At 50.9% G+C, this 15,148-nt stretch overlaps 1 protein-coding gene across 1 annotated transcript in view; it reads right to left on the reverse strand.

The window, feature by feature from the left end:
- The window catches only part of PTPN5 (protein tyrosine phosphatase non-receptor type 5), a 54,481-nt gene extending 42,685 nt beyond the window's left edge, over positions 1-11,796 (reverse strand). The window contains exon 1 of the mRNA XM_082747300.1: positions 11,343-11,796. The gene's annotated coding sequence lies outside the window, so the exon portion shown is untranslated. The remainder of the gene's footprint in view (positions 1-11,342) is intronic.
- Between the last annotated feature and the right edge of the window lie 3,352 nt (positions 11,797-15,148).

A 15,148-nucleotide genomic window follows, 5' to 3' on the forward strand; every position in this document is an offset into this window, starting at 1 on the left:
CCCAGAGCTTGTGTGTGCTTACAGAGTGGAGAGTTGGGGCTCAGAACCACGGTTGCTCCCCCTGCAGCCAGGGAAGGTTCTAGCTCCTCCCTCTCCACATCACGAAGTCTAGTACTGGCCTGAGTCCCCACCCTCTGCCTCTGGTTTAGCCCTTCGGTGCTAAGGCCTGGCCCAAGCAGTGCCAGCCCGGGCTGGGAAGACCCTGGCACTTTAGGATTTGGTGAAAAGACTCAGACAAACCGAGTCAGAGGCAGAGACTGGGAGAGGAAAGGCAGAGGCTACCTTTGAAAACCTTGGTTGGGGGGCGCCTGGGTGGCTCAGTGGGTTAAAGCCTCTGTCTTCAGCTCAGGTCATGATCTCAGGGTCCTGGGATCTAGCCCCGCACCAGGCTCTCTGCTCAGCAGGAAGCCTGCTTCCCCCCTCTCTTTCTCTGCCTGCCTCTTTGCCTACTTGTGATATCTATCAAATAAATAAATAAAATTAAAAAAAAAAAGAAAGAAAACCTTGGTTGGGTCCGAGAAGAGACAAGAGTATCAATTAGAATGGGAAAGAAAAAGAAAAAAAACAACAACAACAACAGATGGGGCCAGGAATCAAAGTTCAAAAGGGTCTGACCTCCTGTATTCAGATGTACTGTCAGCTGCTTGCCTCCGATATGCCCCATGCTTTCCCATGCCTTATCTAATGAGACCCTTGCAACAACTTGTGAAAAAGACATCATAAGCTCATTTTGTCTAGGAGCTAATAGGCACTTGGAAGGGTTAGAGCTTGGCAAGAGCACAGGTTAAGTGTCACTCTAGTCCTGCTCAGGTGACCCATGGAAAAGACAGGACACAACCTGGTCCTGAGCCAAGGATGGGCGGTCTTCTCCATGCCTCATGCTACTGTACAGCTGGAGACCTGGGGCCCAGGGCAGGTTGTCAACAGAGGTCCTCAGTTATGGCACAATCCCTCAAAACATGACAGCTGACCATTCTGAGGTCACACACCTCAATGGAACTGTAGCACTCTGGAAACAGGATGGATTTAGAGGCAGAGAGACCTGGTTGAAACACTGTGCTTTGCCACCTTCTCCCCATGGGATCCCTGGTTGGTGTCTGGACCTCTCTGAACCTCAGTTTCTTCCTCTGGGCTGCAAGAGCAACAGAGCTGCCTGCAACGGGGTTGTGGTATGGGCTGTGAAAGTGACCGCAGTAAAGAAGGCACCAGTCAACCTGAGGCAGACAGCTTCCTCCTGATGACAGCTGACCAGGCTCAAAGCTTCATTTCCTGGCTCCCTCGAAGTCAGCCCCGCACCGGAGGTGCTCCTGTTCTTTGGACCAGGCAGAGCCATGAGCTCCGAAGGTCTGTTTCCTTTTTCCTTGGGCTCTGTCAGGTGTTCCTGGAGCTAACGAGAACAACACAGGGCCTCCCCAGCAGATCTGGCTCTTCTTCCTTCTGGAGAGCCCTGGGCTGTTGCCAGGTTCCCCCGTCAGACCCAGAGCCCTTGGGAAGATGGGTCAAAGAACCGGAAATGGGACATCACTGGATTCCCCAAATCTTCCTGCACCATGAACACTGCCCCACCTTCTAGCCATGCTCATTTTTGATTCGCAGCCTTTGTCTCTCCTGTTCTTCCTTCCTGCAGAGGACTCTCTGCTCCTCCTCTCTGAGCTGTGGCTTTGGGCCATTCTGCCCTTGGAACCTCTGCCTCGGCATCATGTGTCCTCCAGGAAGCCTTTGTGGTGAGCCCAGGGCATGCTTACTGTCCCTCTGGCTAAATTATTCTCCCACCTTTTAACTTGTGACTTGGAATCTGGCAAAAGACTGCACCCCACCCGGGGCTGCTTCCTGGCTCTCTTGTTCAGAATCTGGGCTTCTGTGAGCTGCCCAGGCTGAGAAGCGGTAAAAGATGGGCCTCCTGCTATAAGGCCCATGATGGGGAGCCCAGTGCAGAGGAATGGGGATGGATAGCCAGACAATGTGCACCCAGCATTTTCCTGTACGCTCAGATTTGAAAAGAAGACAGGAAGGAGTGACTAAGTGGGAGAAAAAGAAGGAAGAGGTGAGTGAACAGAAGTGAAGGGGAAGAACATCCATGTGAGACTCAAGAACAGGTCACAAGAGGACAGATCCCAGCTGCTTTGGATCATGCGTTAAGGCCCTCTGTGAATTGCCCCCTGATTATGTAACTCCCTGCCTTAATAGACTCCTCTTTGAAAGCATTTGGAACTTTACCTACTCCAGGCAGCCTTCCCTGATTGACTTGGATCTCTTCCTTGGCTCCCTGAGCTGTACTATTTTGTACTCATTGATGCCATTTCCCATGATGCTAGGTCCTCTGGGGAAGGGCTGGGGCGTCTCTGCTTCACTGGGGGCGAGTCTTATTCTCCATTTATCATCTGTAGTCAGAGATATTTTACACTGTCTCTTTTATTGGCTTCAGAGGGTGGGTGAGATTTATTTTGCATGGTTGGTTTTTTTTTTTTTTAAGATTTTTAAATTTATTTGTGAGAGAGAGAGCGAGCGAGAGAGCGCACGCACCTACAAGTGGGGGAATGGCAGGCAGAGGGCAAAGCAGGCTCCTCGCTGAGTAAGGAGTCTGATGCAGGACTTGATCCCAGGACCCTGAGATCATGACCTGAGCTGAAAGCAGGTGCTTAACTGACTGAGCCACCCAGGAACCCTTGCATGGTCTCTTTAAATCCAGTTTGCTTCCAACACAATCTTGAGACAAGGCCTGTTATCTTATATTCTTATATGATTCTTTTCTGTCAGCTCTGTTGGGCCCGAAACCCAGTGCCTGCCCTCAACCAGCATCCAGCTTAGTGCACAGAGTCAGAAATGGCAAAAATATGGAAAGAGCCCATTGACAGATGAATGGGCATCCGTCAGAAAGAATGAGATCTTGCCATTTGCAACGAGGGGGATGGAACTAGAGGGTATTATGCGAAGCAAAATAAGTTAATGAGTGAAAGACAATTATCGTATGATCTCACTCATATGTGGAATTTAACACACACGCACAGGTGTGTTTCCCTGAACACGGGGGAAGGGAAGGGAAAGTAAAACAAGGTGAAAATTGAGAGGGAGGAAAACACGAGAGACAATAAACTCTAGGAAACAAAAGAAGGGTTGCTGGAGGGGTTGTTGGGGGGATGGGGTAACTGGGTGACGGGCATTAAGGAGGGTACATGATGTAACGAACACTGGGTGTTATATGCAACTGATGAATCACTGAACTCTACCTGTGAAACTAATAAAAAAAAGAAACAAAGAATGTGTTAAATATCAACTCCCATCTTATGGAAGTGTCCAGGAGGACAGGAGCAGAGGGGCTGGGAAGCTGCATGGAGCGAGGACGAGCACCTCTGGGACAAGCAGGCGTCCAGCGGGCAATGGGGAGGGCGTGCCAGGTAGAGGACCGCGCTGGGGCAAAGACGTGCAGACATGCAGGAGTAGGGGAGGGGGAGAAAGACGACATGTGGGTGCAGCTGGGTGCATGCCACGGGAGAGGGGACTCCCGCGGCATGGAGGCCTGCTTGGCAGCCGGCTAAGGCATCCACACTTGAACTTGAGGCTGCTTTTTCTTGGCGGCATGAAGGCAGGTCTTGCCAGTCTAGCAGGATGTAGAAATTTGTGCCAGTGAGCTGGGGACACAACGGGGATGGATCCCCCAACTGCCTTGTGCCCCGAATGACCCCACACGATGACGCCATTCCTATGAAGATCAAGAGCAGACAAGACATCCGCAAAGGTAGAACTGGGAACACTGGTTACCTTGGAGGGCAGGTCCCTCATTCCTGGAGGTCATGGCTGAAGGTGCAGCTGGCAGTATTTACGGGATGGGGCCGGGAAGCCTTTCACAATGAAGAGTTCTCCCACTCAAAGGCCAGGAGGGTCCCTGGTAGGAAGCAGGGCTGCAGGCCATGGGCCTCACCCAGGCTTTAAGGAGCTGAGGAGACGGACTACATCTGGGTTTGGGGAAGATAGAGTTTTGGCCATGATGGAAGCCCACGAGGTCCGGGCATCTCAGGGCACCAAAGTGGCACAGAAGGTGTACACGGGACCTCCATGGACACTCCTGGGCTTTGGGTTTTGTCAATTCTGGCCCTCTGTCCTGAAGCTGCTCAGGCCCAGGAGGAGCCCTGGATGTCCCTCTGTGGCACCCCAGGATGGTCTAGAAGGAGGTCAGGCAAGGAAGCCAGAGGGAAAAGGAAATGGCCCCTGCAGGCCTCTCTGCTTATGATAAGCTCTGGGGGATGATGAATGAGCTTCTTCCTCTGATACGAGTCTCAGCGAGGCAGGGCACCCTTGGAGGTCAGAGTCTAAGGCATCAGGTCTGGAGGCTGCTCCTGCTGCTGCTACAGAAAATCATTTTCTAAAACCATGGTTGAAAGCAGAACACAGCTGACTTACACTAAAATGCCGGCCTCACCTCCTCCTGCAGGAAGCCTTCTCGGATCTCCACACCATGCACACGTGTCTCCTGTGTTCCTGCAGCCCTCTGCCCAGCACTAGACGATGTTACAGCCTAGGTCTGCATTCTGGCTCGGCCACTCCCCTGCTGTGTGACCTTGGCAAGTTCCTCAAGCTCTCTGAGCCTGTACACTGAGGACCATAAAAGCCTTCTGTACAGAACCATCATGAGGGTCGGGTGAGATCATGTCATAAACACCCAGAAGAAGTTAGTGCTCATTATTATTATCATTATTATCAGAGCACACGTCAGGATGGAGCACTGTTGCTGGGTTACTCGACTGGCACCCCCAAGAGACGTAAGCTCCTTGTGGGCAGGGGCCTTGTGGCCATGTGGATTTCCTGGCACAGTAAATACTTGCATGCATGAATGAACTGTGTCCTCTAAGACCTCTCCGGAGAGCTTTCTTTTCCACCCACAAGGCTTCTAAATCACAATAATTCTTCACAAATGGAGGCTGGATTCACTTTTACTCTGTTCTCTCTTCTATTAGCTCCAAGGCCATGAAAAAGCCACAAACTACTTCTTCTTCTTCTTCTTTTTTTTTTGGAAGATTTTATTTATTTGAGAGAGAGAAAAAGCACAGGAGCTCGGGGGAAAGGGAGAGAGAATCTGGAGCAGACTCTGTGCTGAGCGCAGAGCACAATGAGGGGCTCGATCTCATGACTGTGAGATCACAACCTGAGCCGAAACCAAGAGTTGGCCACTTAAACAACTGAGCCATCCAAGTGCCCCGAGCATCTTTTTTTTTTTTTTTTTTTTAAACTAATGGCTTGTTCCCAGACTCCAAACTCCCAAGACTTCCTTCAGTGGCCTTCTCATGCTAGGCCCACAAAAAGCCTCTTAAAAGAAAGCCCCAATGGTTTCTCACAAAGTTAAACACACAGTGACCCTATGATCCAGCAATTCCATTTCTAGGTCCAAAAAAACCGAAAGCAGGGGCTCAGATACATACATCAGTATTCACTGGAACAAAGTCCACAATAGCCCGAAGCCAGAAGCAAACCAAGAGCTCCTCAATGGACGAACGGATAAACCAAGTGTGGTCGTGCAGACAACAGAATATTTTTTACTCAGCCTTAAAAAGGAAGGAAATTCTGGCCCACTCTACAACCTGGAAGCATCCTGAAGACGCTGTGCTAAGGGAAGCAAGCCAGACACAAAAAAGGCAAGAACTGTATGATTGCACTTATGCGAGGGGCCCAGGACAGGTGAGTTCATAGAGAAAGAAAGTGGAATACAGGCCACCAGAGGCTGGGTGGGAATGAGGGCTTATTGTTTAACGGATACAGAATTTCAGTTTTGCATGATGAAGAGAGTTCTCTGGGTGGGGGATGGTGACGGTAGTGCAATATTAGGAAAATATTGCGAATGTACTTAAACGCCCCCAGAAATGTACACTTAGAAATGAATAACATAGCAAATTTCAGGTACTTCCCAATTTTAAAAAAGCACCCCCTACAGAACAAATGAAATGCTGGAGGGACCCCATCTCGAATCAGACAGAGCTGGGTACCACTCTGGCATACCCTCAGCGCTCTTTTGCCTCTGGCCTCCTGATCCGAGATCTCTCCATCCATTCCCTCCTTGGCTCTCGCTCTGGGGTCCCCCGTTCTCTTTCTGTGCCAGGACCCATGGCCACATCATTTATTTCCATGAAATCCCCCTGCCCCTGTCCACAGTCACTCCTTTCCATCCCTTTGGCCCCTCTTTAACCCCTCCATGGCCCCGTCATACCCTCTTGAGGATGCTCAAAACGGAAGCCTCGAGAACCTGAGATAGAAAAGCTGCGGTTGAGGATGTTCACTATGGGATCCGCCGACAAGGAAATGGTTAACCAAAATAGAGTAAAGCTACTGAGGATAAATAAAGATCAGGATGGAACATGGAAGTCATGATAAAGTGTTAAGTGAAAAACACAAGATACTAAAGCTAGGTGTGGACTGATTTCATCCATTAAAAAATACAGACCTTTAGAGACAATCAAGAAACAGACTCTTGATACAGGGAACAAATTGATGGTTACCGGAGGGGAGGTAGGTGAGAGGAGGCAGATAGGGATTAAGGAGTCCTTAACTGTGATGAGCACCTGGTGATATAGGGAAGTCTTGCATCACTATATGGTACACCTGAAATTAACATTACACTCTATGTTAACTAACTGAAATTTAAATAAAAAAAATAATAAACTGCATGAAGAAAAAAAGATTTTCAGAAGAAACAGAACAGGATGTTCAAGATCATGGTTCGTCTTACATTTGCTTTACAGTGCGGTCATTTTATTTTTATAATGTAATTTATTTTTTGAGGCCAGGCAACACCCTTAGGCTGATGATGAAACATACAATCTCTGCGGCTGACTCCACAAGCTGCCCATTGCTGAAGTCCACAAGTTCTGAGTGACTTCCAGAGAGTTCTGGGGCAGAGGAACATCTGACTTGAAGCCTCTCTAATGACTTCAACAAAACACCTCACCAAGCAAAGGAAGGGCAATTTAGGGTCTTTCTTTGACCATCACACTGACCAGGAGATTTGGCCATGAACGGTTTAGCCTCTACATTAGCCCAAAGTTAGACATTCTCACCAAGGTCCTTGCTCTCCAACAAATCTGCAAACTGTGGACTTTTCATACTTGAATGACATCACATTCAAATCATATGAGCTTTATCATTTTGATCCTACTACACCTTACTCTGTCGTAATATACTTAGTGGTTCATATAATTCCAAAGTATGCAGCTTCATACATAAACAGTCATTTCTAACATTCATGCATTCAACAACTATTTAGTGAGCTAGCGCTGAGTATCAGGTTTGGTTTGCTAGTCACTAAAAATACAAGGAGAATAGGACTCTGGTTCTCTTGGGACTCCTTAACACTGTGATTTTTTATTCCTCAGGCCTATAAACACCTACACGATCTGGCCCTGCCCCTCTTTTCTACCTTTTTCCTTACCACCCTTCCTCTCTGCCCATCTCTTATAGCCATACTTGTTGCTCCCTGAAAACACCAAGGTATTCTTACCCCAGGGCCTTTGCACTGGCGGTCTCCTCTTCTTAGAATGCTCTTTTCCCTGATTTCCTCACTTCATTCAGATCTTTGGTCAACTCTCACCTCCTCAAAGATAGTTCTGTTTAAAGGCAAATCTCTTCCTTCACTCTTTCCCCTCCCCACCCTGTTTTATTTTTCTCCAGAGCACTTCTCACCCCTTGAAATGTCATATCTCTGCTTATGTTTTATTTTCTGTCTCCCTTGGTAGAGCTTGGGCAGGAAGTTCATCTTTTTCAGCAATGTATCCCCAGAGCCCAGAACAACCTGGCACATAACAGATGTTTATATGTATCTGGAGATTTAATGAATGGATGAACGAATTGACTCTTGACAGTTCGGGGTGCTCAGTGAGCCAGCTTTGCAGGAGTCATGATGGCGTCCTGTCAGACCCACAGCCCCCACTGGCAGGCCTCCCTATCCTCCTTCCTACTGGGCTCTTTCTGTGAATAGCATCCTTAGCAACTCAGGCTCAAAACCCTTGCCACCACTTCTCATTCCCCCCCTCCCTCTAGCACCCACATCCAAACCCCTGCCCATTTCGGTGACACTCTGGCCTCCTGCATCAACTCCTTTCTGTCTTCATTCTTACGACCACCCCCACTCCTTATCTCTCACTTAGACACTGTCATTGTGTCTTACCTGGGCCCCCTGCCAGTGGGTTCTCCCCTCCAATCTGTTCTCCACACAGCAGCCAGGATGAGATTCCTATTGGCCAGGCTGGATCAGGTCTCTCCCCTACTCAGAAACTAAAGACCAGTCTCTTAGCTTGGCATTCAATGCTCCCAGAAACTGCCTCCACCTTCCTACCCAGTCTTCCTTCTCGCAACTCCTCGGTTATGCTTTCTGCTCCAGTTGGAATGAAACAATTCCCAGTTTCTACACACGCCCGAGAAGGCCCCGCTGCCTGTTCTCTGTTCATGCTCCCTGTAATACTTGAAATAATGCCCTTTCTTTCTTCTAGTGTACTAATCATGTAGACCCAACTCACATGTTACACAGCTTCTCCAAGAAGTGACTCCTGATTTTCCAGAAGAATAAAATCCATCCTTCTTCTCAACTCTTCCCCAAAGGTCATCTGTATCTCTTTTAGGGCAGGTGTTGGGAAGAGACCGGTGACATGACAGGGAAGAGTTCAGAATCTGGATTCAGATGATCTGAGCTCGAGGTACAGCTCTCTGGATGAGACTTTTAAATTATGCACCCTCGGGACGCCTGGGTGGCTCAGATGGTTAAGCGGCTGCCTTCGGCTCAGGTCATGATCCCAGTGTCCTGGGATCGAGTCCCGCATCAGGCTCCTTGCTCGGCAGGGAGCCTGCTTCTCCCTCTGCCTCTAGTCTGCCACTCTGTCTGCCTATGCTTGCGCTCTGTATCTCTCTCTCTCTCTCTAACAAATAAATAAAAATCTTAAAAAAAAAATTATGCACCCTTAGGTAAGATCGACTCCAAGTCTTAGCTTCCCTGTTAATAAAATGGGAATGGTAATACTGTGGCTATCATGGGTGTGTTAGAGAATTAAATTGTAAGGACAGTGTAAGAAAAGCTTTGACACTACATCAATTTCTAAATTCCGTCACAATTAGCTGTGAAACAATGGATGAAGAGAAGCGTTCCTTGTCCCAGGGAGGTATGGATGTTTTATGCCAGCTGAGCCCTAAGTCAGGTGGGGAAGGGAATTTTGGGGAGAGAGGGACTCTGGGGCCCTAAAATCCCATGTCTTTGGGCAATGGAAGAGGGAAGACGTGGAGGGTATACCCAAAAAGCCCGGGCTCTAACTGTATTAATAGTTACCTATTCTGGAGCTCCTTATATGCCCCAGGCACTGTGCTAAGTACCCTACATAAATTATCTCACCTCATTGTATTCCCTCACAGAGTAATAGAAGAGGAAAAGCAGGCCCACAGTAGTTATATAAATAAGTGCTCCCCTTCCCCCCACCCTTCTCCCTGGCTCAGCCCTGAAAGGTACCCTGCAAATTTCCAATACCATGATCTTATCTTTCAGATGGAGAATCTCAGACCCAGAGAGGTTATGAGCATTCATTGAAGCTGTCCAGCCAGCAAGGAGGAGGTTGGGCCTGGAACCCAGATCTCTCCACTTTCAGGGTGGAAGCCACTGCTCTACAAAAAGCCAAGGGGCACCAAGCATTAGGAAGTCTACGTAAATGGCGCTTCTGGAGTGCAATGCCATTTCTAGGGCCTACGGCCTGAGTGGTCGTCCCTGAAGTTAGGACACCTAGTCACCTTGCCAGGCTGCTCACCCCACTCAAGAAGGAAACTCTTGAGACAAGAGCCTCAGGCTCCTACAGACTGAACACTGCCCTCCTTGCCAACTATGCTGTCTACGTCTTTAGTCTCCTCAAGAGTGACTGACTTCATGCACTCACCACCCAGCTTGTACTCCTTCGACATACCTCTCGGGGCACCCTGTCTGCACCAGGCATCAGGCTCAGCTCTGGGGACACCCAGCTGCCCTTGAGAGAGCCTTGCCCTGAGCTACCACCTGAGTCTGATGAAGCTGTAACTCAAGCTTCCCCAGCAGCTTTGTCAGCAACACCAAGAGGCCATACTCAACAGACATCAAGGAGGAAGAGGCAGCTGGATGTGAAGGATTTGGGGACCTCCACAAATGATGACACAAGGGGCCTGGGTATAAGATGCAGGCCATTAAGGAGGGGAGCATGACTGGGAAGCCGTATAGTCAGGTCAAGGTGAGGGAAGGGGTTGCTTCTTGAATGCCACAGCAACTGGTCCAACTGAGGACACAGACTCAATGACTTCTGGGAGAGCCCAACATCCTAGAATCTGATCTTCTGCCCAGGGCTGCTTCATTCTTGCCAATCAAATCCCCAAACCTGGAGTGCTTGCTTGCATAAGAGAGCTCTCTCCTTTGAGGCTGACTGAAGCAAACTAAAGGCCACCCTTTTCCCCCCACAGTAAGGATGGTAGCAAATGAATGGCACCTGCCGCTCCAAGTGGGGGCAGGGCTGGAATTACAAAGACTTTGCTGGTACACTCAGATGAATTTTGGGGTTCCAGTGGCTATAGAATTGAATCATGTAGGAAAAAAATGAAAAGGAAAGCCAAAGACCCTAAATTCTAAGGCAGGCTTTGTCACTAACTCTGGTGACCTTGGTCAAGCCACCTCACTGGACCTCAGTTTCCCCATTTGTACAGTGAGAGGGTTAAGTGAGTTCCAAGGGCTCATCTGGTTCTGACCCTCTAAGCCACGTGATCCTTGGTCAGGTAAGCCCCTCAGGGCTCTGATCAGGACAATCTCCGGATTTTGCAGGAGTCTGGGCCTCATCTAGGAAAAAAGGGCATGCTGGGGGAGGGGAACGCGCTGGGCTTTTATTTTGAGGGTGGGTGGGTAGCCGGTGATTTAAGCTACACTGTCGGTCCGGGGGAGGCGAAGCGAAGGGAAGGCTGGGAGTTCGTTTTACAGGCCAGCAGGCTAGCGGCGATCTCCTGCCTCCCTCCGGAGCTTCAGACCCCGGAGAGGCGATGAAGCCAAGAGCCGCGCACCAGCCTCGGTCGCGGAGGCTCGGACCCGGGACCACCTCCTCCATCCTTCCCCTCAACCGTGCACGAGCTTCGTGGGGAGTGGCTGCCGCTCTCTCCCCGGTACCCAGCGCCGAGCCCCCTCCCGACGCGGGTCCCCCTCCCCCAGTCCGGGGGCGCAGGGAGCCCCATGGGGGCGTGGCGGTGGCGGGCTCTGGCTTCTCGGCCCTGGGGGTTGGAGGAGGTCTCACTCGCGGGGCGGCCCCGGCAGGGACCCCGCGCCTTCCACCTCCCGGCTCCCCACACAAAGGCGCCCACAGAGGCGCCGCACTTACCGGCCAGAGCGGGCTCCGGGCGCCGGCGAGCGGGCGGGCGGGCAGGCTGGCGGGAGGATGTGCGCGCCCGAGTGTGCGTGTGTCTGCGTGTGTTCCTGTGTGTGTCTGCGCGAGTGTGTGTGTGTGACGGGGGCCGCGCCGAGCTCTGTGCGTCTGCGTGTGCGGGGGCGTCCGTCCGTCGGTCCGTCCGCCCGGCGCTCCGTCCCGCGCTCCGTGCGCGCTCCCTTGCCCGGCCGCCCCACCAAATGCGCTTGGGCTGCGGAGTCGCGGGCGCAGCGCCGGGTCGGCTTGGCACCCCCCGGCCCGGGCTCCGCCCCGCCCCCGGGCGGCCTGGCGCCGCTCGCCGGGAATTGCGCAGGGCCCGCGGGGCTGGCGGGCGGGGCGTGGGAGCTCCGACAGCGACCAGGGGCCCGAGTGGGGCCGGATCCCCGAGCCTTAGTCCCTGACCCTGCTCTCAGGCGCCCCCTCCCCCTACTCTGCGCGGAGTCCCCGCGCGCGCCGCCCCCGCGCGGAGGTTGCCTGGACAGCGAGGGCGGGGGAGCGAAAGAACCGCCTGCATTTCATTCATGATTTTCTCTTCACGGGAGCCCCGGGCCCGGGCTGCGCCGATACGGCGACCGCCAGAGGGACCCCAGCGGGGTTGTGCGCTGCGAACCCAGTGCGGGACGTACAGGCAGACAGATGGGGGTAAAGGAGAGCAAGACAATAGGGTCAGTCCTGGGGGCGTGGGGGTGGGCGGAGGGTGCCTGGAGAGGGTGCTGTGCCGCTCCCCGATGTTGCCCGCAAGATGCCAACATCTGCACGGAGTGGTTGCATACCCGGGCGCACACAGTGCTGGGTGCCTAGGACCTGCTCCAGGGCTCGGAGGAGGCACCAGCCTTCCCACTCTTCTTTCTTCAGTTTCTGGGGAGCAAGACCTCGCTCCGCCCGGTCTCTCCGGCCTGATGATGCTCGCGGTGGGGCACGCACTTGTCTTGGCTTTCTCCTGGGCACCAGGGGCCGGGACATGCAAGGAGCTGCCCATGGCCCCACAATCTCACATTTTCCCAGGGTGGCACCCCGCTAGTTAGAGGTTCCTCATATTCCTGATTGACGGGGGGGGGGGGGGGGTGAGGGGGGGAGCTTTTTGAGGTATCAGGCTGCACACAGAGCAGGGAACCTAAGCTCCATTTTTACATGGAGTAACCGAGGCGAGACACCACACAGCTATCACCCTCGTTCCAGCCGCTATCCTCTTTCACCCGGAATTCTGCTATAGCCACCAGACTGGTCTTCCTGCTTCCAGCCTTGGCCCCCTGCAGTTGATTTGCCACACAGCAGTAAGAGATCCTTTTAAAACGTAAGTCTTCAATCCTACAATGGCTCTTCATTTTTGGCAAGTGAAAGCTAAAGCCCCTTAACCAGCTGCAAGGCCTTTCCTGAGCTGGCTCCCTTTGAAGTCTCTAACCTCACTTCCTAACACTCTTTTCGCAGTGGTCTCTTTTAATGCACTGGCCACATGGCAGCTATCCTGTGGCCTTAGGACCTTTGCACCGCTCTGCCTGGGAACTGCCCCCAGAGAGTCACATGTCTTGCTCCTTTACATCTTAAATGTGTCACCTCAAAGAGGTCTTCTGTGACCATCCTATTTTAAATTAGAAGCCCACTCTTCCTATTTTCTTCGTGGGTAGTGATGACCTTTTTGTGTGTCTCCTGTGGCTCATTGGCCCTTCACTGTCAGCTCTCACCTCAGTCTGTGGCATTCCAGTTCCCCAGGCTCCCCCAAATTTTGTTCTCTAAACAAACTATATTTTTCTGGTTTCTATCCTTCGTTCATCCCGTGCTTTCAGCCTGGAAAGCCAGGCCCCTCTGTGTGACCTCATTTGTAAGGTCCAGCTCAAATACATCCTTCTCCATAGGGCTTTCACTCATATCCCACCTGGAAACTAAGCACTCATTCCTTTCTGTCTGCTATGATAGCAGTTTCTTTCTTTTTTTCTTTCTTTCTTTTTTTCTTCTAAGTGCACTATAAACTCCTGGGCTAGGGATGGGTCTCTTATCTCTCCCCAGTTCCCAGCACGGAGGGACCATCATTGCATGCTTGTGGATTAAGGGCTGTGATTTGGAAGGACAGGATCTTGATTAGTCTTTTTTCCCCCTAGGAGAGGCACAGAGCCCAGCTAGGTCTTCTCATTATTCTCAGGTAGTTGTCTGTGGATCCAGTATCAGATAATCAGGTCGTGCTGCTTGGTCTGTACGGAAACGTGGGTAGACATGTCAGTTACTGCTCAAGGACTTGTTCTCCCTCCCTGAGAGCATCATCTCTGTCCTTCAGCATAAGGTTGATTTTCACTAATGACATCAGTGTAACAATAGCAGCGACCATAAATGAACGTTGAGTATGCTCCAGGCACCGTTTCGTGTATTTTCAATACATCGTTCTATACATCTTCATGATAACTTTGGGAGGTAGGCATTTTGATATTCTCATTTTCAGAATAGAAACCAGAAGGGAAAAGTGACTCATGTTTAAGGTCCTGCAGTTGATATGTGAGGGGTGTGTGTTTTAAATTCAGACCTAGCTAAATCCAAAGCCGGAGTTCATAGAGCAGGGGTGCCTTACCGGCAAAGGCCCTGGAGGCTGATGGAGAGGAGGGGAGGGGAGGAGGAGGGCTCAGAGAGATTCAGCAAGGTCAGCCTGGCCCAGATTCTTTTGGAAGCAGGCTCAGGGAGTCACAGAGTCTTGGCACTCCAGCAGGTCTGGGGACTTGCTGGCTTCTGTCAGGGATGCCTGTGATGTCCTATGGGGAAGGTGAGTTGTCATCCTTTGTGAAGACAATACCAGAAGGCCAGGACTGCCTCAAAGACATTCCCAGCTGTGTGCTCTGGGTTCCAAACCCAGCCCTCGTTGTCAGATGTGATGTACAATGTCCATCTCCAGGGGTTACAGTAAGGATCTGTAATGACATACATGGTAAGACACCTGCATGATACATACCTGTGTGACTGGACCTACAATGTAGTAGAGACTCAAAAAATGATCTGTTTCCTTTGCTTCTCGTAGGATATTGCTGTCCCATAGGGATAGAGCTAACCTAGTCTTCCTACCCCTTTCCTGCCCTGTACATCCTCTTATTAAAGAGGTTTAAATTCCCATTGTCTGGTAAGTGTTACCATGGGGTGTAGTTAAGGAAGGAAAGTCCAACTTTTATGAAGGGCTTTAAAAACAAGCTATCCATGTTGCTTCCCTCTATTCTCCCCTTTCATCTGCATGAGTACTGTTATTACCAGTGAGGAAGCTGAGGCCCAGTACTGTGACCATGGCTTCCCGTTGGCCACAGTGCTCTCTAATGAATGGCAGGAGTGAGATTCTGACCGGTGTCTGACTCAGTGCCCTGAGCAGCGCCCATCTGTTTACCTCTTTAGCATGCAGAGTGAGCCCACCAATTTCCTTTCTCTTCTCTGATGGGGAAGAAGAATTCTGTGAGTCCCATGACAATGGAGTCATCCTTTGGGGGTCGGCAGGGGTTAGGCTTACTGGGCCATTTCGTGTGACTCATGTAGCCTCTTTTGAGGAAGGGAGGAAGAGGGGTTTGGGAAAGAGGAGAGAGAGAGCGGGGAGAGAGAGAAAGAGGACCTGACTAACCAGAGAGCAACTTGCTGGTGGTTTTTGATGGGCTTTTAAAGATTAGAGTCGATATTTCTTGCTTTTGGTCTCACTTGGAATTCACGCTACTAATAATGAAATGTTTTGCTTCAGTGAAAATGTTCCCCTATCCAGATTTTATTTATTCACTTACTTATTTATAACCCACCCCAATCCACAA

This window comes from Mustela nivalis (genome assembly GCF_964662115.1).
Source record: "Mustela nivalis genome assembly, chromosome: 9".
NCBI classification, from domain to species: domain Eukaryota; kingdom Metazoa; phylum Chordata; class Mammalia; order Carnivora; family Mustelidae; genus Mustela; species Mustela nivalis.